General features: G+C 46.0%; 2 non-coding genes across 2 annotated transcripts; one reads left to right on the forward strand and one right to left on the reverse strand.

The window, feature by feature from the left end:
* Nucleotides 1-268: 268 nt before the first annotated feature.
* Nucleotides 269-406, forward strand: LOC119921942. Its single transcript, XR_005448615.1, has one exon. It is a non-coding gene; the product is annotated as a small nucleolar RNA SNORA7 (small nucleolar RNA).
* A 9807-nt stretch (nucleotides 407-10213) lies between these two features.
* Nucleotides 10214-10351, reverse strand: LOC119921935. Its single transcript, XR_005448608.1, has one exon. It is a non-coding gene; the product is annotated as a small nucleolar RNA SNORA7 (small nucleolar RNA).
* Between the last annotated feature and the right edge of the window lie 13997 nt (nucleotides 10352-24348).

The following is a 24348-nucleotide window of genomic DNA, read 5'->3' on the forward strand; positions in this document are numbered from 1 at the left end:
CTTTCCTGCCCTGGGTGTGTGTGGATCTAATGACACGTGTAAGGAAGAGTTCAGAAGCCTGGTTGTCTGGGGCTGTTCTCTTATGCATTTAGGTTGATTTTGTGGGGGGTGGAGGAAAGTCTTTGGAAAAATTGCAATGTTTGTATTTCCTACAACTTGATTTATTCAATCATTTATTGAGTGCATACTGTGTGCAAAGCACTGCACTAAGCACTTAGGAGGTGCAATACAACAATAAAGAGAAGTATTCACTGCCCAAAATGAGCTCCCCCTCTCAGGGTCACACCTAGAGAGTTTCCAGTACTCTACCAGGCTTGGTTACGGGAGGGAGAGTCAAGCAGAGACCTACCCATTCCATTCCTATCTTGGGCAGTGGGTAGCGAGTGGAAGGCAATCTGCTACAAGTCAAAACTCACCCATGCTGGCAGTAGCGTCATGGGAGAGGGTCGAGGGCAGACTCGAGTTTACTGCGTGGAAGGTGGCAATGGTAAACCAGTTCCGTATTTTTACCATAAAAACTATGGATGCACTACCAGAATGTTTGAGGGTGGATAGTGGGGCGTTCTGGGAAAGATGTGTCTGTGGTGTAGCTATGACCCGAAAAAATCCCGACGGCATGACAAGATAAATTAGTTGGGTATTCCCTCCAATTAGTATTCCGTGACTGATTTCTCATCTTCTTACCCTATTTTCCCTCCCTTCTGCATCACCTATATATTTGTGTGCATACCCATATGAGTTTGATACTCCACCCCCAAACCCACAGCATTTATGCATGTATCTTTTTCTATTGTTTTGTTAAGCGTTTACTATGTCCCATGCACAATATTATTTTAGGGTATTTGTTAATCAATCAATCAATCAATCAATCAATGACATTTATTGAGAGCTTACTTTGTACACTGTACTGAGAACTTATTATTTGTCAAGCTAATCAGGTTGGATACAGTCACTGTCCCACATGAGTCTCTCAGTATTAATTGCCATTTTATATTTGAGGTAACTGAGGCACAGAGAAGTGAGGTGACTTGCCCAAGGTCACATAGCAGACATCTCTTATCTCTCCGAGCGTTCATTCTCAGTCTCATTTGCGGGATCCTCCTCCCCCTCCAATCCCCTTAGTGTAGGGGTTCCTCAAGGGTCAGTTTTTGGTCCCCTCCTGTTCTCTATCTACACTCACTCCCTTGGTGAACTCATTTACTCCCAAAGCTTCAACTATCATCTCTACCCTGATGACACCCAAATCTACATCTCTGCCCCTAGTCTCTCTCCCTCCCATCAGGCTCGTGTCTCCTCCTGCCTTCAAGACATCTGTATCTGAATGTCTGCCCGTCATCTAAAACTCATTATGTCCAGGACTGAATTCCTTATCTTCCCTCCCAAACCCTGCCCTCTCCCTGACTTTTCTGTCACTGTAGACGCCACTACCATCATTCCCATCTCACAAGCCTGAAACCTTGTCATCCTCGACTCTGCTCTCTCGTTCACCCCTCGTTCACATCCAATCCGTCACCAAAACTTGCCGGTCCCACCTCCGCAACATCTCCAAGACCCGACCTTTCCTCCCCATCCAAACCGCTACCTTGCTGGTTCAATCTCTCATCCTATCCTGACTGGATTACTGCATCAGCCTCCTCTCTGATCTCCCATCCTCCTGTCTCTCCCAACTTCAGTCTATACTTCACGGCGCTGCCTGGATCATCTTTGTGCAGAAACGCTCTGGGCATGTTATTCCCCTCCTCACAAATCTCCAGTGGCTACCAGTAAACCTATCCATCAGGAAACACTTCTCACTCTCGGCTTCAAGGCTCTCCATCACCTCGTCCCCTCCTACCTCACCTCCCTTCTCTCCTTCTACAGCCCAGCCCGCACCCTCTGCTCCTCTGCCGCTAACTTCCTCACTGTGCCTCGTTCTCGCCTGTCCCGCCGTTGACCCCCGGCCCACGTCGTCCCCCTGGCCTGGAATGCCCTGCCTCCGCAAATCCGCCAAGCTAGCTCTCCTCATCCCTTCGAAGCCCTACTCGAGAGTTCACCTCCTCCAGGTGGTCTTCCCAGAGTGAGCCCCCTCATTCCTTTCCCTCTCCCCATCCCCCCGTGCCCTATCGCCTTCCCTTCCCCACAGCACCTGTATATATGTTTGTACAGATTTATTACTCTATTTATTTTACTTGAAAATATTTACTATTCTATTTATTTTATTTTGTTAATATATTTTTTGTTGTTGTCTGTCTCCCCTTTCTAGACTGTGAGCCCGTTGTTGGGTAGGGACCGTCTCTATATGTTGCCAACGTGTACTTCCCAAGCGCTTAGTACAGTGCTCTGCACACAGTAAAGGCTCAATAAATATGATTGAATGAATGAATGAATGAGTGAAAGTGGCATAGCCAGTGTTAGAACCCAAGTCCTTCTGACACCCAAGCCTCTGTTTTATCCACTAGGCTATGCTGCTTCTTATCTTTATTCTCCGTTGCTTCTCTAATTCATTTTACTGTCTGACCTCCCTTCATGTAAACTTCATGAAGGCAGGATTATGCCTACTAACTCTACTGCATTTTCCCCAGCTCTCAATAGAGTGATGTACCCATAGTAAACGCTCAATGAATACCACTGATTGACTGGTTGATTGAGGGATTATGCCCATTCTGAACATCATATAGGTACCAGAGTATTTAGCTCAGTGCCTAGCCCATACGTAAATCCTCAATAAGTACAATGATAACGATCATAGCCATGATAATGTTCATCGTGACCGTATCACTGTCATGAGGGTCAATGTCATCATTCTCATTCTTATTGTTATTGCCCATCAGAGCAACCTGAGAAAACTCGTGACCTAGCGGCCAGAGTATGAGACTCGGAATCAGGGTACCCGTGTTCTAAATCAGGCTCTGACACTCGTCTTTTTTCGACCCTGGGTAAGTACATTCGCTTCCCTGTGATGATGATGATTGTGTTATTTGTTAAGTGCTTAATACATACCAAGCACTGTACTACGTGTTGGAGTAGATGCAAGGAAATTGGTTTGGATGCTATTCCTGTCCCTCATTGGGTTTACAGTCTTAATCCCCATTTTAAAGATGAAGGAACAGATGCACAGAGAAGTTAAGCGACGTGCCCAAAGTCACACAGCAGACAAGTGGCAGAACAACTTTCCCAAGGCCACACAACACAGACTTGACAGAGCTGGGATTAGAACCCAGGTCCTTTTGACTCCCAGGCCTGTGCTCGATTCTCTAGGTCATGCTACTTCTCAGTATCCTCATCTGTAAAAATGGGGATTTAATATTTGTTCTCCCTCCCTTGAAATTGGGAATCATTCAATACGTGGCATTTACTGAACAATTACTGTTTGCAGAGGACTGTACTAAATGCTTGGGAACCCCATGTGGAACAGGAACTGGGTTCCTTCTCAGTGCATTGTATCTATTCCAGCAGTTGACCTAGTGGGTAGAGCCCAGATCTGCAAGCCCAGTTTCTCCCTCTCCCGCATCCCTCATCCCCAACGATCTGGCCACCTACTTCATTAGGAAAATTAACACCATCAGCTCTGAGATCCCCAGTCACCTTTCCCCGTCTTCCGTCCCCCCTCCTCTAGACCCCCTCTTCTACCTTCCCGTCCTTCCCAGCAGTATCCTCAGAGGAGATCTCCCTCCTCTCAAGTGCCACACCCTCCACCTGTGATTCGGACCCCATTCCCTCCCACCTTATTAAAACTCTCGCCCCTTCCCTCCTCCCCTCCTTAACTGCCATCTTCAACAGCTTACTCTCCAGTGGCTTCTTTCCCTCTGCCTTAAAACATACCCACGTCTCCCTCATCCTTAAAAGCCCTTGACCCCACAATCCCCTCCAGTTACTTACCTCCAAATCTCCCTCCTACCCTTCCTTTCCAAACTCCTGGAGCAAGTAGTCCACACTCGCTGCCTCCAATTCCTCTACTCCAACTCTCTTCTGGAACCCCTCCAATCTGGTTTTCGTCCCCTCCACTCTGCTGAAACCGCCCTTTCAAAGGTCACCAATGACCTCCTTGCCAAATCCAATGTCTTCTATTCTATCCTAATTCTCCTCTACCTCTCAGCTGCCTCTGAAACTGTCGACCATCCCCTTCTCCTCGACACATTAACCAACCTTGGCTTCACTGACTCTGTCCTCTCCTGGTTCTCCTCATCCCTCTGGCCGTTCATTCTCAGTCTACCTCTCGAGCTCCTCTGCCTCCTCCCATCCCTTAACTTCAGGGGTCCCCTCAAGGTTCAGTTCTTGGTCCCCTTCTATTTTCCATCTATACTCACTCCTTGGTGAAGTCATTTGTTCCCATGCCTTCAACTATCATTGTTACGCAGATGACACCAAAATCTATATCTCCTTCCATGTTCTCTTTCCCTCCCTCCAGGCTTGCATCTCCTTCTGCCTTCAGGACATCTCCACCTGGATGTTCTCCCGCCACCTAAAACTCAACATGTCCATGACGGAGCTCCTTATCTTCCCTCCCAAACCCTGTCCTCTCCCTGACTTTCCCGTCACTGTGGACGGCATTAGCATCTTTCTTGTCTCACAAGCCCGCAACCTTGGTGTCACCCTTGACTCTGTCTCTCGTTCACTCCACATATCCAGTCTGCCACCAGAACCTGCTGGTCCCACCTTTAGAACATCGCCAAGAAGCCCTCTTTCCTCTCAATCCAAACTGCTACCACGTTAATGCACTCATCCTGCCGCGACTGGATTTCTGCATCAACATCCTTTCTGACCTCCCAACCTCTTGTCTCTCCCCGCTTCAGTTTATACTTCACTCTGCTCCCGGATTATCTTTCTACAGAAACGTTCTGGGCACTTCACCCCGCTCCTCAAAAATCTCCAGTGGATGCCTATCAACCTCCGTATCAAGAAAAAACTCCTCACTATTGGCTTCAAAGCTCTCCATCAACTTGTCCCCTCCTACCCCACCACTCTTCTCTCCTTCTACATCCCAGCCTGCACACTTCGCTGCTCTGGTACTAACCTTCTCACAGTGCCCTGTTCTCGCCTGTCCCGCCGTCATTCCCTGGCACACGTCCTACCTCTGGCCTGTAATGCCATCCCTCCTCAAATCCGCCGAACAATCACACGGCTCCTCTTCAAAGCCCTACTAAAGGCTCACCTACTCCAGAAGGCCTTCCCAAACTAATCCCCCTTTTCCTCAGCTCCTTCTCCCCTCCTCATTGCCCCGACTCACCCACTTTGCTCTCCCACCGCCCCCCGCACCACAGCATTTGTGTATATAGATACATATCTATATTTCTATTTATTTATATTAATGCCTGTTTACTTGTTCTGATGTGTATTAATATCTATAATTCTATGCATTGATATTGATGCTAGTGATGCCTGTTTACTTGTTTTGATGTCTCTCTCCCCTCTTCTAGACTGTGAACACGTCGTGGGCAGGAATTATCTCTCATTGCTACTGAATTGTACTTTCCAAGCGCTTAGTAGAGTGCTCTGCACACAGTGAGTGCTCAATGAATATGACTGAATGAATAAAAGAGTCAAAAGACCTGGTTGCGAATCCTGGCTCTGCCACCTGTCCACTGTGTGGCCTTGGGCAAATCCCTTCACTTCCTCTGTGCCTCAGCATCTCACCTATAAATTGGGGGTGATTACTTGAGCCCCATGTAGGTCATGGGCTTTGTCCAACCTGATTAGTATGCAACTACCCCAGCGCTTAGAACAGTACCTGGCACATAGTAAGCTCTTAGCAAACACCGCAAAGCAAAAAGGAAAATGCCTAACAAATACCACAAATGTTATAATTTTGGATTCTCTGTACTCCCAAGACTCAGCTTCCCAATCGAAAACAAATGGACCCAGTCTCACCTTCCCCTGCTACTGTTTCCTTTTCCACTGATTTTTTTTTAGTGTTGGTTTGTTTCTTTCCTAATCTAACTTCCCATTGGAGCAGAGCCATGGAGAAGGAGTACAACACTATGGGGACAGACGTCCTTCTTCTGGGCGTTTTAATCACACCTAGGCTCACTTGTACATGTTTACTATTCTATTTATTTTATTTTGTTAATATGTTTTGTTTTGTTGTCTGTCTCCCCCTTCTAGACTGTGAGCCCGCTGTTGGGTAGGGACTATCTCTGTATGTTGCCAAGTTGTACTTCCCAAGCGCTTAATACAGTGCTCTGCACACAGTAAGCGCTCAATAAATACGATTGAATGAATGAATGAATAGTACTAGTCATAGTAGTAGTAGTAATGGCAATAATAGTAGTAGTAATAATAATGATAATGGCATTTGTTAAGCGCTTAACTATGTGCCAGGCACTGTACTAAGCGCCGGGGAGACTACAAGCAGATCAGGTTGGACACAGTCCCTGTCCCACGTGGGGCACAGCCTCTCAGCCTCAATCCCTACTTTACAGATGAGGGAACTGAGGCCCAGAGAAGTGAAGTGACTTGCACGAGGTCACACGGCAGACAATTGGCAGAGCCGGAATTAGTAAGTGAATAGTAAGCACTTAACAAATACCATCATTATTATTAATTGAAGCAGCGTAGCTTAGTGGAAAGAGCAAGGGCTTGTGACTCCCACGTGGGACAGCCTGATCACCTTGTATGTACCCCAGCGCTTAGAACAGTGCTTTGCACATAGTAAGCGCTTAATAAATGCCATTATTATTATTATTATTATTTTATTATTCTCTGTGCCTCAGCTGTAAAATGGGGATTAAGACTAAGCCCCATGTGAGACAACCTGATTACTTGTGTCTCCCTCAGCACTTAGAACAGTGCTTGGCACATGGTAAGCGTTTAACAAATGGTTATGGTTGTACATATTTATTATGGTACATATTTATTACTCTATTTATTTATTTATTTATTTTACTTGTACATATCTATCCTATTTATTTTATTTTGTTGGTATGTTTGGTTTTGTTCTCTGTCTCCCCCCTTTAGACTGTGAGCCCACTGTTGGGTAGGGACTGTCTCTATGTGTTGCCAATTTGTACTTCCCAAGCGCTTAGTACAGTGCTCTGCACATAGTAAGCGCTCAATAAATACGATTGATGATGATGATGATGATGGGTGTCATCAGCGTAGAGATGATAGTTGAAGCCGTGGGAGCGAATGAGGTCACCAAGGGAGTGCGTGTAGATCGAGAACAGAAGGGGACCGAGAACTGAACCTTGGGGAACCCCCACATAAGGGGATGGGAAGGGGAGGAGGAGCCTGCAAAAGAGACTGAGAATGAACGACCACCGGAGAGATAAGAGGAGAACCAGGAGAGGACGGAGTCTGTGAAGCCAAGGTTGGATAGCGTGTTGAGGAGAAGGGGGTGGTCCACAGTGTCTAAGGCAGCTGAGAGGTCGAGGAGGATTAGGCTAGAGTATGTGCCGTTGGATTTGGCAAGCAGGAGGTCATTGGTGGCCTTTGAGAGGGCAGTTTCCGTGGAATGTAGGGGCCGGAAGCCAGACTGGAGAGGGTCGAGGAGAGAGTTGGTGTTGTTGACCGTATAGTCAAAATGGTTTGCCTAGACTCTTTTACTCTTTCTTATCCCTGCCAATCGTCTCAGGTTCCCTCAGGTTAAGCAGAGTGGAAGTGCACACAGGAATCTCTCTTCCTTTCTCTCCCTTACTCTCGCTCTCTCACACTCCTCTCAATAACAGCTATATTCTACTCCCAAGTGCTTACTACAGTGAGTGTTTTGCACACAGTAAGAGCTCAATTACATTGATGATGATGATTGATGAAAGAGAAATCACTGTGGAATGACAAGTCTTTAGGAAATTCAAGAGGCACTATGTGCAGTACAGGGATTTCCATTTTTTTATGGTATTTGTTAAGCACTACTCTGTGTCAAAAACTGTTCTAAGCATTGGTACAGATACAGGCTAATTAGGCCAGACAAAGTCTCTTTCCCACATGGGGTTCCTAGTCTAATTTAGGAGGGAGAACAGGCATTTAATTCCCATTTTCCAGGTGAGGTAACTGAGGCACAGAGAAGTTAATTGACTTGCTCAAGGTCACACAGCAAGCAATTGGCAGAGCCAGGATTATTGGAACCCAGTTCCTCCTACTCCTAGACCCATGCTAGGCCCAGACTCAGAGTGGCTTAGTGGAAAGGGCAGGGGCTTGGAAGTCAGAGGTCATGGGTTCTAATCCCGGCTCTGCCACTTGTCAGCGGCGTGACTCTGGGCAAGTTACTTAACTTCTCTGTGCTTCTGTTACCTCATCTGTAAAATGGGGATTAAAACTGTGAGCCCCGCGTGAAACAACCTGATAACTTTGTACCTACCCCAGCGCTTAGAACAGTTCTTGGCACATAGTAAATGCTTAACAAATATTCATTCATTCATTCATTCATTCATATTTATTGAGCACTTACTGTGTGCAGACCAGTGTACTAAGTGCTTGGGAGAGAACAATACAACAATAAGCAATCGCATTGCCTGCCTACAACGAGCTTACAGTCTAGAGTCGGGGAGGCAGACGTCAATACAAATGAATACAATTACGGATATGTACATAAATGCTATGGGCTGGGAAGGGGGGGAAGAGCAAAGGGAGCAGGTCAGGGCGGCACAGAAGGAAGTGGGAGATGAGGAAAAGTGGGGCTTAGTTCAGGAAGGCCTCTTGGAGGGGTCGTGCCTTCAGTATACGCACCATTATTATGATTACGGTAATTGTCAAGCGCTTATGAGGTGTCAAGTACTGTTCTAAGCTCTGTGTTACCAGGTCCGACATAGTCCCTGTCCCTTATTATTGCTATTGTTATTATTATTATTATTATTATTATGATGATGATGATGATGATGATGATGATGATGATGATGATGATGATGATGATGCTCTTTCCACTAGTCCAGGCTACTTCTCACTGGGCCACGATGTTTCTCTTCATGAACGTTTAATAATGAATGTAGATGGAACAGTGACCATGTTATATAATTTCCTATAATAACAAGAAAACATCACAGATGTTACAATGAAAGGAAACGGCTAAATCCAGTTTTATTCCTTTATTCATTCATTTATCTAATCATCTGATCATCGAAATTAACATAGGTCCTGAGCATCTTAGAAAATCAGATTTCTTCTGGACTTAGGCTACAGTGCTCTGGGGAAAGTGAACAGAGTAGACAGGAAGCCCACTGATCTGTACTTTCTTTAAACACTTTTGATTCCTCCCTTAAGTAGAAGTTCATGAAGGAGAACTGGAATCAAACCTGGACCACTGATTTTGTTATATAAGGACTCTTTTTCTTCAACACAAACTGCCCTCTTCCTCTTCTCCTTCCTCTTCTTTATCTTCCCAATAATCCTCATTCACCTTAACAGCCCTTCCGCTCCCCCAGGTACCTCCGGCTCAGCCAGTTCTCTTTCATCTCCGCCGTTGTGCCCAAGATGGCCACCACCTTCCTCTCTGACAGGACGTCATTCATTCAGTCGTATTTATCGAGCGTTTACTATGTGCAAAACACTGTACTAAGCGTTTGGGAGAGTACAGTGCAAAAACAATCAGACACATTCCCTGCCCAAAACAAGCTCACAGTCTAGAGCGAGAGATACCTCCTGAATCCCCAATCCTCCAGTCAGTGGTATTTACCGTGAGCCTGTGTGCAGAGTTCTGTACTGAGAGAGTCTCTGGAGAGCCCTCCCCCCTTCTTTGAGACATTTTTGATGGCACGTAAGCACTTACTATATTTCAAACAATGTTTGACGTACTGGGGTAATAATTGGGGTGTCTGTTCAGCCCTTCCTATGTGCCAAGTAGTGTACTAAGCGCTGGGGTAGATACAGAATAGTCAGGTTTGACATGGGGCTCACAATCTAAGTAGGAAAGAGAACAGAGATTGAGTCCTCATTTTACAGTAGAGGACAATGAGGCACAGAGAAGTCAAATGAATTGTCCAAGGTCACAGAGCAAGCGATTGACAGATCTGGAATCATAACCCAGATCTTCTGACTCCTTGGCCCATCTACATCTATTGTAATAGACACCACCTTCATTCAGGTTATCTCGTCTTAAGCTGTTGACCTCTGACCTATAGCGACTCCCTGGACACGTCTGTCCCAGAATTCCCCATCTCCATCTGCAAACGTTCTGGTAGTGTATGCATAGAGTTTTCTTGGTAAAAATACGAATGCGCTTTATCACAGTCTTCCAGGCCGTTAACTTGACTCTCAGCCCTCAGCTCTCTCCCATGCCTCTGCTGCCCAGCACAAGGGAGTTTTGACTTGTAGCAGATTGCCTTCCACTCACTAGCCACTTCCCAAGCTAGGAATGGAATGGACATGTCCCTACTTGACTCTCCCTCCCAGAGCCGAAACTGGTAAAGTACTGAAAACTCTCCAGGTTCCATCCTGAGAGGGGAGTCCATCTCCTTCTTTGCGTGTGGGTCCAGAGCTTCTTCTTCCTCACCATTGTAAGATCTGAAGGGCTTTTCCTGGCCTCCATGATTTACGAGTGTTATGTGGCTATAAGTAGCCCCCTGAACTACCCAGCTCTCAGGAGATGGAAGAGGAGTGGTCTAATGGCTGTGGAATCTTGGCACTCAGAGTCCATCAATTCAGTTGACCACACCGTGTACACACGCCACACCCCTTATTTCAGTTCCTCTTCTTCTGTGATGAACCAGTCATGTTACCCCTGGCCTGCATGGACGTCTGGGTCTCTGAGTATCCGGTATTTACGAGTACCACACCACCTAACTAATGCTATGTCTCCTTTAGACTGTAAGCTCATCGTGGGCAGGGAGTGTGTCTGTTTGTTGTTGTACTGTACTCTCCCAAGAGCTTAGTACAGTACTCTGCACACAGTAAGGCACTCAATACATCCGACAGGCATTACCTCTTCTCCACTTCAAAGACTTATTGAAGGCACATCTCCAAGAAGCCTTCCCAGACTAAGCCCTCCTTTCCTCTGCTCCCAATCCCTTCTGTGTCTCTCTGACCTGCTCCCTTTATTCACCCCGCAACCCCACAACACTTATGTATATATCTGTAATTTTTTTATTCATGTCTGTCTTGTCTCCCCCTTCTCGACTGTAAACCCGCCGTGGGCAGGGAATGTGTCTGTTCATTGTTATATTGTACAATCCCAAGTGTTTAATACAGTTCTCTGCACACAGTAAGAACTCAGTAAATATTACTGAATGAATGAAGGAATGAATGATGACTATGCACTTGGCTGTGAACTCTTTAAGACCTTTGATACTCACCTCAGCCTCATTGCACTTACGTAGTGTCTTTATACTCCACTATTTCCCCTACTGGTAATTTATTTTAATTTCTATCTCCCCTTGTGGACTGTAAACTCCTTGTGGGCAGGGATTGCATCTACCAATTCTGTTGTATTGTACTTTCCCAACTGCATAGTATAATGCTCTGCACACAGTAAGGGTTGAGTAAATACCATTGCTTGCCTGATTGGTTATGAGCACTCAAGTGAGAAGCAGCATGGCCTAGGCAAAAGAATATGGGCCGGGGAATCAGAAAACCTGGGTTCCAAATCCGGCTCTGCCAATTGCTTGCTGGGTGACTTTGGGCAAGTCTCTTAACTTCTCTGGGCCTCAGTTTCCTCATCTGTAAGGTGGGGATTCATTACCTTTCCTCCCTCTTACATAGACTGTGAACCTCAGAGGGGACAAGGACTCTGCCCAACCTGATTAACGTGTATCTACCACAGCACTTAGAACAGTATTGGACATCTGCCCCTCCACCTGTCCTGGACCCTGTCTTTCCATAAGAGCCAGGGCATGTCCCTGGACTGTGTGGAGATCTATCTGGCTCGGGTGTTTGAGAGCGGACAGGCCGACGTATTGCTGTCCAGAACCTGCAGCCTGCGAGGCCTCTACGTGCTGGACCTTGACCCCAACGTGGTGCGGTCTGACCCTCGGGTGATGCGCTACTATGCCTCCCTGCGGCTGGAGGGCGGGCCCGGTGAGATGCCTCTGACCGAATAAGGGGACGCTTCTGAAGAGGAGAATGTGGCCCCAGATCTCTGAACCCTGACTCCAGTTGTGGGGAGACTGGACCCTTCCTCTTTCCTTACTCTATGGCAACTGTGTTTCCCCTTCTGGGGAGGGGGGTGACGCGGAGCCCTCTCCCCTCTCCTGTTCCCTTGAAGGTGTCTTGGGCCGGTTCCCTTTCGCTCCTGTCCCCTGACCTTAGTGTCCCTCCTTGCCCCGTGCTGGGGAGAAATAAAGCATCCTTTGGTAGAATTACTCTGTGGGGCCATGATGTTTGCTGGGAAGGGAGGGGCAGGGGGAAGTAGAATGTGAGCCCGTTGTTGGGTGGAGACCGTCTCTATATGTGACCAACTTGTACTTCCCAAGCGCTTAGTACAGAGCTCTGCACACAGTAAGCGCTCAATAAATATAATTGAATGAAAGAATGAATATAGTAATTTCTTAACAAATGTCATAATTCATTAATTCAATCGTATGTATTGTGCGCTTACTGTATGCACAGCACTGTACTGAGCGCTTGGGAAATACAAGCTGGTAATATATAGAGAAGGTCCCCACCCAAAAACGGGCTTACCGTCTAGAAGGGGGAGACAGACAACAAAACTAAAGACGATGTAATTACAAATATCATTCTTATTCTAAACTCCTCCACCAGACTGTAAGCTCCATGAGGCAAGAATTGTGTCTACCAACTCTACTGAAGTCTCTCTAATGCTTAATACAGGATTCGGCACACAGTAAGTGCTCAGTAAATACCATTGATTGATTGTGCCAAGCAACATTGTGGATACAAAATAATCAGATCGGAAGTAGACCCTGCCTTATACATCCCACATAAGCACTGTGTCCCTGTGGGAGGGGTTTATAAAGGGAGCAAATCAAAGTGAAAGGGTGACGCAGAAGGGAGTGCATGAAGAGGAAATGAGTGTTTATTTTGAGAAGGCCAAATAAGCAGTTCAAGGTGGGGAGAGCGGTGGTCTGTCGGATATGAAGAGGGAGGGCATTCCAGGCCAGAGGCAAGATGTGGGTGAGAGGTTGGTGGTGAGATAGATGAGATCAAAGGTCAGTGTGGAGGTTGGCGGTAGAGGAGCAAAGTGTGTAGGCTGGGTTGTAGTGGGAAATCAGGGAGGTAAGGTAGGAGGGGGCGAAGTGATTGAGTGCTTTAAGGTCGATGATAAGTAGTTTCTATTTGATACGGAGGTGGATGGGCAAAGGCAGCAGGGCTAATGGAATTTTTGTAGCTGAATGATTTGGGAAAATAATTGGAATGAGAAAGTAGTTGAAGTACTATTTGTGTAAGTGCTTGATGTGAGAAAAGGCACAGTACAAAGTGGTAGGAAAATTACATGGGTGAGAATTAGGCACAATCCCTAGCCCTCAAAGGGATGACAACAAATGAGGGAAGAGAAGACACACAAGGAAAGATGGAGCAATCAAACACAAAAGCAATGTATAATAATAATAATTAGAATTGTGATATTTGCAAAGGGCTTACTATGTGTTAGATATTGTACTAAGTACTGGGGTGGTAGAAACAAAATATGGAATCAATGAGTGCATTTATTAAGTGCATATATACTACTTATCCTTCGACACTCCACAACACGCTATCCAACTTTGACTTCTCAGACTCCGTCCTCTCCTAGTTCTCCTCTTATCTCTCCGGCCGTCCATTCTCAATCTCCTTTGCGGGCTCCTCCTCCCCGTCCCATCCCCTTACTGTAGGGGTTCCTCAAGGGTCAGTTCTTGGTCCCCTTCTATTCTCTATCTACACTCACTCCCTTGGTGAACTCATTCGCTCCCACGGCTTCAACTATCATCTCTACGCTGATGACACCCAAATCTACATCTCTGCCCCTGCTCTCTCTCCCTCCCTCCAGGCTCCTATCTCCTCCTGCCTTCAAGACATCTCCATCTGGATGTCTGACGACCATCTAAAACTCAGTATGTCCAGTACTGGGCTCCTTATCTTCCCTCCCAAACCCTGTCCTCTCCCCTACTTTCTCGTCACTGTAGAAGGCACTACTATCCTTCCCATTTCACAAGCCCGCAATCGACTCTGCTCTCTCGTTCACCCCTCACATCCAATCTGTCATTAAAACAGAGGCCGGAGAAGCCAGTCTCAGCTCCACAACATCGCCAAGTTCCTCCCTTTCCTCTCCATTCAAACCACTACCTTGCTGGTTCAATCTTTCATCCTATCGAGACTGAATTACTGCATCATCCTCCTCTCCGAGCTCCCATCCTCCTGTCTCTCCCCACTTCAGTCTATACTTCAGTCTGCTGCCCGGATTATCTCTGTACAGAAAAGCTCTTGGCATGTCACTCCCCTCCTCAAAATTCTCCAGTGATTGCCTGTCATCCTACGAATCAAGAAAAAACTCCTCACTCTCGGCTTAAAGGCTATCCATCACCTCGCCCCCTCCTAGCTCCTCCTAACCTCACCTCCCTTCTGTCCTTCTACAGCCCAGCCCGCAACCTCTGCTCCTCTGCAGCTAAACTCTTCACTGTGCCTCGTTTTCGCCTGTCCCACCATCGACCCCTGGCCCACGTCCTTCCCCTGGCCTGGAATGCCCTCCCACCGCACATCCGCCAAACTAGCTCTCTTCCTCCCTTCAATACTCTACTAAGAGCTCACCTTCTCCAGGAGGCCTTCCCAGATTTAGCCCCCTTTTTCTCTCCTTCTCCCCCGCGCCCCCCCCACCCGACCTCAATCCCCTCCCCACAGCACTCGTATATATTTGTAGAGATTTATTACTCTGTTTATTTTACTTGTACATATTTACTACTCTGTTTTATTAATGATGTGCACATAGCTGTAATTCTATTAATTCTGACAGTTTTGACACCCTGTATACAGGTTTTGTTTTGTTGTCTTCTCCCCCTTCTAGACTGTGAGCCCGATTTTGGGTAGGGACCCTCTCTATATGTTGCCGACTTGTACTTTCAAAGCGTTTAGTACAGTGCTCTGCACACAGTAAACGCTCAATAAATACAATTGAATGAACGAATGAATGAATGCTCGTCACTGGGAATGATACAAGGTTATAAGCTTGAACACAGTCACTGTTCCTCATGGGAACCACTATCTACTTTATCTTCATTTCAAAGGTGAAGAGGAAACAGACTCCAGAATGTTTATGTGACTTGCCTAAGGTTCCCATAACAGGTTTAGGGTGGAACTTGGATTTAAATCTAGATCTCTTAATTTGCATTTGGATTTGCACCCTTTGTTCATCATCTCCCTCAGCCCCATAGCAATTATTCATAATTTATTTATTTATTAATTATTGTCTCCCCCTTTAGACTGTAAGCTCATTGTGGGCAGGATATGTGTCTACCAAGTTCTTAGTACAGTGCTCTGCACACAGTAAACACTCAATACGTGTGACTGATTGTAGTCAGTCCCACGTGCTTTTCCTAGGCTTGCACAATGACAAGGATAATAATAAAGATAATAATTGTGGTACTTATTAAGTATTTACTATGTGCCAAGTATAGGTCTAAGCATTGGTGTAGAAAGAAGATAATCAGGTCCCTCATGGGCCCCATAGTCCAAATAGGAGAGAGATAAGGGACTTTATTTGTATATGAGGTGAGTAAGACGCAGAGAAGTTAAGTGTCTTACCCAAAGTCACACACAACGAGCTATTGGCAGAGACTGGTTTAGAACCCAGGTCTTCTGACTCCAAGGCCTGGGCTCTTTCCTCTAGGTCACGCTGTTTCTCTCATGTGAACATATGAGATGACAATTCATATGTTGCGTAGAGCAATGGAAATGGAACAGACCAAACCCAAAGACATGGTGAAGACAACCAGGATGACCCTGGAGGAGGAGATTTTGAGCAACTGAAGGGTCTTGCAGAAGAACACATGGGTGCCCACAGAAGTTGTAGACAGGCTCGTCCCATGCCAACAAAAGACGCCATTTGGTTTTTCTAATGGTATTTACTCAGCATTTATTATGTGCTGAACACTGTTACTAGCACTGGGGAAGATATAAGACGATCGGGCTGGGACTCACAGTCTAAGTAGGAGGAAGAAGAGATATTTAATCCCCATTTAGCCGGTGAAGGAACTGAAGCACAGAGAAAGGAAGTGACTTTCCCGAGGTCACAGAGACGACACGTAGCAGAGTCTGGATTAGAACCCATGTCCTCTAACTCCCAGGCCCGTGCTCTTTCCACTACACCATGCTGCTTCCCTGGGCAAGTCAGTTCATTTCTGTGTGCCTCAGTTACCTCCTCTATAAAATGGGGATTAGGAGTGGGAGCCCCATGTGGGACATGGACTATGTACAACATGATTAGCTTGTATCTATCTCAAGACTTGGTGCTTGGAACTCAGTAAGCACTTCACAAGTGAAAAAACAACAAAAAAAAAGTTGAGTCCTCCTAGGAATTTTCCCATCTCCATCTTCACGTCCAGGGTCCTCAGGCTGTAGATGAGGGGGTTCCGGGTGGTTGTCACCACGTTCTAGAACACGGACACCAACAGATGCTGCACAGTGGAGGACTCAGATGTTGGTTTTAAGTAGGCAAAAGCCCCAGTACCGAGAAAAATCGAGGTAACAGTGAGGTGGAGAAAGCTCTGGATCTGCCCTCTGAGGCTGGCATCCTCAGCACAGCGGAGAAAATTTAAACATAAGAAGCGAAGATACAGAAGAACCCAGCAAGGCCCAAGGGTGTGGTTAGGGCCACAGTGCCCGCTTCAGCCAGATTGGCGCTGTAACAGGACAGTTTGAGCAGTTGTGGGATTTGGCAGAAAAATTAGCGGATCCTTTGGGGTCCACGGACAGTCACGGAAAAGGTCATGGATGTGTGTAGGGAAGACCCCACGATGAGCCAGGAGGCAGCCACCATCTTCCTTGGGGCCCTCAGTTCACAATGACATCACAGCACAGGGGATGACAAGTGGCGGCATAGCAGTCGTACGATATCATGGAGAGCAAAAACAACTCTGTGCTGACAGCATATAGCACTAAGAAAACTTGGGTTGCACATGCAAAGAATGAGATGAAATTTTTGTGGGTCAGTGTTTTGTGGATGTATTTGGGGACAGTGATGGAGATGTAGCAGAGGTCGAGGATGGACAGGTGCCTAAGGAAAAAGTACATAGGGGTGTGGAGGTAGCAGTCGAGGGCGGTGATGGCGACGATGAGGAGATTTCCCGTTAGGACAGTCAGGTAGACCAGAAGGAGCAGCATGGTGTGAACCAGCTGAAGCTCCCGGAACTCTGAGAACCTCAGGAGGAGGAATCTGGTTTCAGAGAGATTGACCATTTCCTTCTTGGAGTTGCTGAACATTATCTGTCGAGTGGAAAAGAAAAGGAATTTACAAGATATCTGGATACGTTTTTGTGAGACTTCTTGCAACTGGCTCTGGGAATTAGATTTCATATTCCAGGTTAACAAGGAAGCAGCATGGTCTAGTGGAAATACCATGGGCGTGGGACTCAGAGGACCTTTGGTTCTAATCCCCACTCTGTCACTTGTCTATTGCATGACCTGGGGCAAGTCACTTTACTTCTCTGAGCCTCAATTCCCTCAGCTGTAAAATGGGGATTCAATACCTGTTGTCCCTCCTAGACTGTGAGCTCCATGCGTGAGATAGGAACTATGCCCGATCTGATTAACTTGAATATTAATAATGCACTTAATAATTAGCACTTAATAATGATTGTGGTATTTGTTAAGCACTTACTATGTACTAGGCACTGTACTAAACACTGGGGTGGATACAAGCAAACTGGGTTGGATACAGTCCCCTTCCCAGGTGGGGCTCACAGTTTCAATCCCCATTTTGCAGATGAAGTGACTGAGGTCCAGAGTGGTGAAGTAACTTGCCCAAGGTCTCCAAGGAGTCACGTGGCAGAGACAGGATTAGAACCCATGACCTTCTGACTCCCAAGCCTTTGTTCTATCCACTGCACTATGGTGCTTCTCACATAGAGCACTTAGAGCACTTAGAGCAGTGTTTGACATATAGTAAGCACTTAACAGATACCATAAAAAAACCTAGGTGATCTAAGGTCTATGGAGAAGTAGCATGATAAGCAGAATGGCCAAGTGGATAGTCAGAGAACCTGAGTTCTAATCCCAACTATTCCACCTGTCTGCTTGAGTGATTTAAGGCAAATTACTTAACGTCTCTGTGCCGGTTACCTCAACTGTAAATTAGGGATTAAGACTGTGAACCCCAGGTGGAACATGGAATGTGTCCAACCTGATTAGCTTTTTTAGCATTTATTAAGCGCTTACTATGTTCAAAGCAGTGTTCTAAACGCTGGGGAGATTACAAGGTGATCAGGTTGTCCCACGGGGGGCTCACAATCTTAATCCCCATTTTACAGATGAGGGAAATGAGGTCCAGAGAAGTTAAGTGACTTGCCCAAAGTCACACAGCTGAAAATTGGCAGAGACGGGATTTGAACCCATGACCTCTGACTCCAAAGCCCGTGCTCTTTCCACTGAGCCACGCTGTTTGGCTTGTATTTAGCCAAGTGTACATTGCTTGGCACATAATAACCACTTAACAAATACCATTTTAAAAAGCCAGATCTATAAATATAATCAATTATCCAATAGGTCACTAAAGGATATCATTAGTGTCCCAAAGCCTTTCTTAAAGATTGGTTATCCCTACAAAATTCAATTCTAGTACTCTTGGGGGGTGAACATGATTCCCCTTCCCAACTGCCATCTTCAACTATTCACTCTCCAATGGCTTCTTCCCCATTGCTTTCAAACATGCCCATATCTCCCCTGTCCTAAAAAAAACCTCCTTTAACTCCATGGCTCCTTCCAGTTATCACCCTGTCTCCCTCCTCCCATTCTTCTCCAGATTCTCTGAGTGAGCCATCTCCATCCACTATCTCAAGTTCTTATCCTCCAATTCTTTCTTTGATCCCTTCCAATTTAGCTTCCATCCCCTTCACTCCACAAAAAAACACCCTCTTGATTGTGGAACAGATTGTGAGCTGATAATGTGTAAACTCAGGCTAAAACTTAGAAAGGTTAGTCATGCCTTACAGCTGCCCAAATATAACCTGAAGAATATTCCCCCTGCATTTAAGGATCATGTAAAAAATCAATTTGAGGTGCTTACTCTCACAGACAAGGAACTAGTGAAAATGTGGATGGAGGTTAAAAATTTCATCAAGGAAGAAAGCGACCCAGCATTGCAAAAGGTCAGGAAGCAGAAGAAGCCAAAATGGATGTCGAACATAATTCTGGAATTAGCTAGGAAAAGGAAGGAAGCAAAAATCAGAGGGCAAGAGGACCTGGTTAAAGAACCAAGCTGAGAATTCCAGAGCTCTGCCAGGAAGGACAATCAAGGATATTATGGCAGTATATGTAAAGACATGGAAGTCAGTAACAAATGTTGGAGGACAAGATCACTATTTCATAAGATCAAGGAAATTAAGGAAACATTTCATCCTCGGATTGGGTTTGTCAAAAGCAAGGATGGACTGACCATAAATGATGCCAGTCGAATCAAACTGTGCTCTGCACACAGTAGACATTCAGTAACTCCCATTAATTGATTCCAAACGCTTAGTACAGTTCTCTGCACACGGCAAGTGCTCAATAAATAGCACTGAGTGATTGGCTTTCTGTTCGGTGAGATCAGAAGGGAATGCTGGGAGAAAAAGCTAATGATTGGGGTCTGAACACAACATGGAGAGAACTGGGATCTTTTCCAAATAGAGTATAAAGGAAACCATCTCTTTCTCCTTACTGCCCTCAACTCTTTTTCCCACATCCCTGATCCTGGGAAGATCCTCCTCCCACTCCTCTTGCCCATCTGCCGTACATTCCCCAGACTGAAGGGGCCAAACAGTCTGCAGTGAGGACCAATTGTGTCGGAGACGAATCCTAAAACCTCCAGCCAGTTGGCTCTCAGTTGACTTTGAGATTGTGGTGGAGAAGGGGCTAGGATCATTTTCCTGAAAAAACATTCAGTTCATGCCCTCCCATCCCTCACAAGCCTCCAGTGGTTACCCAGCTACCTCAGCATCAAACAGAAAGTCCTTGCCAGCATCTTTAAAAGACTCAATAATCTTGACCCCTCCTACCTCACCTCTCTGCTCTTCTACTATAACCCAGTCTGCACAGTGTGCTCCTCTAATGCCAACCTACTCACCATACCTCGTTCTCATATATCTAGCCACTGAACACTTGCCCACAACGTCCCTCTGGTTTGAATCTCCCTCCTCCATCAATCAATCAATGCTATTTATTGAATGCTTACTGTAGTGTAACCGAGATGGTAAACACGTTCTCTGTTCACAGGAGTTTATGGTTTTGAGCGAGGGAATATATGCCAGACCACCACTCTCCCCACCTCCAAAGCCTTATGCAAATCATGTCACCTTCAAGAGGCCTTCTCTGAATAAGCCCTCATTTCCTCTCCCCATCTCCCTGACTCTCTCCCTCTGCTCTACCCCCGTCCCTGTCTCCCAGGACTTGTGTATATATAAACATATTTATTATTCCATTTATTTTATTAATGATGTATATATATATATATATATGATTCTATTTATATTGATGCTACTGATGTCTATCTACTTGCTTTGTTTTGTTGTCTGTCTCCCTGCTTCTAGACTGTGAGCCCATTGTTGGGTAAGGATTATCTCTGTTGCCGAATTGTACTTTCCAAACGCTTAGTACAATGTTCTTCACACAGTAAACACTCAATAAATACAATTGAATGAATGAATGAATGAATGACCTTTGCAAAGCACTATACAAACTGCTTGGAATCAATCAATTCTACTGACTGAGCACTTCCTGTGTGCAGAGCACTGGAATCAATCTATCATTTGGAATCAAGTGCTTGGGAAACAGCATAGCCTAGTAATAATAATAATGATAATAATAATAGTATTTGTTAAACGCTTACTACGTGCAAAGCACTGACAGAAGGACCTGCGTTCTAGTCCTGACTCTGCCACTGGTCTTCTGTGTGACCTCGGGCAAGTCACCACTTCTCTTGGCCTCAGCAACCTCATCTGTATGATTAGGATTTAAGATTGTGAGCTCCATCGGGGACAGGGACTCTGTCTAACCTAACTAGCTTGTACCTACCTCAGGGCTTAATATGATGCCTGACACTTAGTAAGTGCTTAACAAATATAAAAAAATGGAAATTCCCCTCCTGAGGCTTTTCCCTCTGTAGTAGCCTCTGGATCGCCAGCAGGAAAGGGGAAACATTTATATCTTACTCTGCCAAGCGATGAGCAGAGTGCTCTGCATACAATAAGTGCTCAATAAGTACCACTGATTGATTGACCAAGAGTTCAGTATTCTGTGTTAAAGGCTATGCATTTGTTGAAGAAAAGCATCCCCTCTAGTGGGAAATATTTCCAGGGTCTCGGATATGTCCTATCACCTAAACTACTAAATACGAATCTGTGTTTCCTCTCTCTCTGTCCAGGTTCCAAGTTTGAACAAGAAGGAGAAACAACATGGCTAGTGGATAGAGTACAGGCCTGAGAGTCAGAGGACCTGGGCTAATCTCGGCAATGCCACTGGTCTGCTATGTGACTTTGGGCAAGTCACTTCTCCGTGCTTCGGTTAACTCATGTGGGAAATGTGGACTAAGGCTGTGAGCCAACCTGATTATGTTTTATCAAACCCAGTGCTTAATATCCCAGTGCCTGGCATATGTGGGGAACCCGAAGCCGGCCTCTTTACAAGTAACTGCTTGTACTCCCGCGGACAAAAACAGAGAAGAAGAAGAAATTCATGAAAGAACTGGGCTACTCTACTCCAGAACAGGAGGTTGCTGGCCCGTGGGAATGGGACGCGGAGGGAAGGATGACCTTCTCTCCCTACTCTACCCATTAATAGGCCAGGAATAATCAATGACTGCCATGTAGAGCTGTTACCATGCCTAAGGCAAATAAAAGTGGGAGGTACTTTGAATTACTAACTGGAGGAAGCGGTGTACCGGGGGAAGCGGTGTGCCAGGGGAAGCGGCACATGGGGGGAAGCGTTGTTTAGAGGAGGCTTGCATCATCAGCAGTCCACGTCGCCAGGAACGTCTCCCAGTCTTCCGTCATGAGATCGGAGGGACGGGCTCCCTTGACCGACAGAACGGTACTGGACCCTTGTTGGAGTGGGTGAGTGAGAATGTGCATGTGTTACTCTCCTGCACCTTAGTAAAAAAATAAATAAAACTTTCCATGGTAACTTTGGGGGCTTGGTTTCACTATTACGTGTGATGGAGGCTAACCCGATCTAGGAAACTCAGAGTGGTACAGCTTGGGGCTTGTGACAGCACATATGCTGTGCCTCTGTTTCCTCAGCAGTAAAATGGGGATTAAATTGAGAAGCAGCGTGGCTTAGTGCAAAGAGCCCGCGTTTGGGAGTCAGAGGTCATGGGTTCTAATCCTGGCTCTGCCATTTCATTCATGCAATCGTATTTATTTAGCGTTTACTGTGTGCAAAGTACTGTACTAAGCGCTTAAGCACTTAGCTGTGTTACCCTGGGCAAGTCACTTAACGTCTCTGTACCTCAGTTGCCTCATCCGAGAAATGAGGATGAAGACTGAGCCCCACGTGGGACAACCTGATTGCCTTGTATCTACCCCAGCGACTAGAACAGTGCTTGGAAAATAGTAAGCGCCTAACAAATATCATTATTATTACTATTATTATGATTATTAAATCCTACTCGCTCTCATTTAGACCGTGAGTCCCATGTGGGAAAGAGACTGTGTCCAACCTATCTTGTATCTACCTCAGCACTTAATCCAGTGTTTGGCACTTAGTAAGCATTAAACAAATGCCATAATACTTCCTACATATGCAGTATTGTAAATGTGGGAGAAGTAACATGGTGTAGTGGATAGAGTACGGGTTTAGGAGTCAGAAGGTCCTGGGTTCTAATCCCATTTCACCACTTGTCTGTTGTGTGACCTTGGGTAAGTCACTTCATGTCTCCGTGCTTCAGTTACCTCATATGTAAAATGGGGATTGAGACCATTATCCCCACGTGGGGCAGGGACTGTGTCCAGCCTGATTTGCTTGTATCCACCTCAGTGCTTAGTACAGTGCCTGGCACATAGTAAGCGTTTAACAAATGCCATATTATTACTCTCCCAAGCGCAAAGCAGCATGGGGTAGTGGATAGACCATAGACCTAGGAGTCAGAAGGTCGTGGGTTCTAATCCTGACCAACTCCACCACTTGTCTGCATGGTGACCTTGGGTAAGTCACTTCACTTCTCTGGGCCTCAGTTCCCTCATCTGTAAAATGGGGATTGAGACTGAGCCTCACGTAGGATTCCACTCATTCAGTTGTATTTATTGAGTGTTTACTGTTTGCAGAGCACTGTGCTAAGCACTTGGGAAAATACAATACAGCAATAAAGAGAAACATTCCCTGTCTACAACGAGCTCACAGTCTGGCAGGGCCGGGTGGGGGGAGGGAGGCAAGAGACCAATATCAATACAAGTAAATAGACATCAATAAAAATACATAAACATACAGATATATGCATATGTGGTGTGGGGTGGGGAGAAGGGGAAAGAGCAAAGGGAGCAGGTCAGGGTGATACAGAAGGGAGTAGGAGATGATGAAAAGTGGGGTTTTGTCTGGGAAGGCCTCTTTGAGGAGATGTGCATTCAGTAAGACTTTGAAGGCAGGGAGGGTAATTGTCTGACGGATTTGAGGAGGCAGGGACTTCCTGGACAGAGGAAAGACGTGGATCAGTTGTCGGCGGCGAGACAGGCGGTATTCAACACGATTTTCCTGCATTTACCCCAGCGCTCAGTACAGTGCCTGGCACGTAGTAAGTGCTTAACAAATACCACAATTATTTTTCTTACAGTGTAGGCGCTGAATAGATATCACTGATTGATGAACATATACCACTAATGAAAGGAGACACTCACCAGGAAGGTTTCTAAGGCTGACCTGGGTCAGGAGATCAGGAAGTGTGCAGGGTGCAGGGCGGGCAGCAGTTATAGCATAGGATTCCATGAGCTCATCTCCCCGCAGAACTGCAATTATCCTGTCACTGTCAGGAGCATGGCACCGCTGCAGAGAGGTGGGAGGCAAAGAGAAAGCACCGGTGCCGCTGTGTTAAAAGAAAAATTCAGGAGCAGGTAGGCCACAACTCTAGCCTTTGGGACCCCTTAGACCCATCTCTGACAGTAAGCGTTGAGGACCTGGGACATTGGAGGAAGGTGGGGCAGGGAGACTTCTTTCCTGGGAAGTAGTTAAGTTTGGAGAAAATAGTCTCAACTAAAGCTAGGGGAAAGATGCAGCAATCTTTCAAAGTTCTCGTGAAGTTCATACATCAGGGCGGAGAGATGTGCATTCCCTGAGCACCTGTCTCTGACCACTGTAGTGTTTTCTCACACCTTTGGAAGGTGTGGGCCCCATTAC

This window comes from Tachyglossus aculeatus, unplaced genomic scaffold (genome assembly GCF_015852505.1).
Source record: "Tachyglossus aculeatus isolate mTacAcu1 unplaced genomic scaffold, mTacAcu1.pri SUPER_32, whole genome shotgun sequence".
NCBI lineage: Eukaryota > Metazoa > Chordata > Mammalia > Monotremata > Tachyglossidae > Tachyglossus > Tachyglossus aculeatus.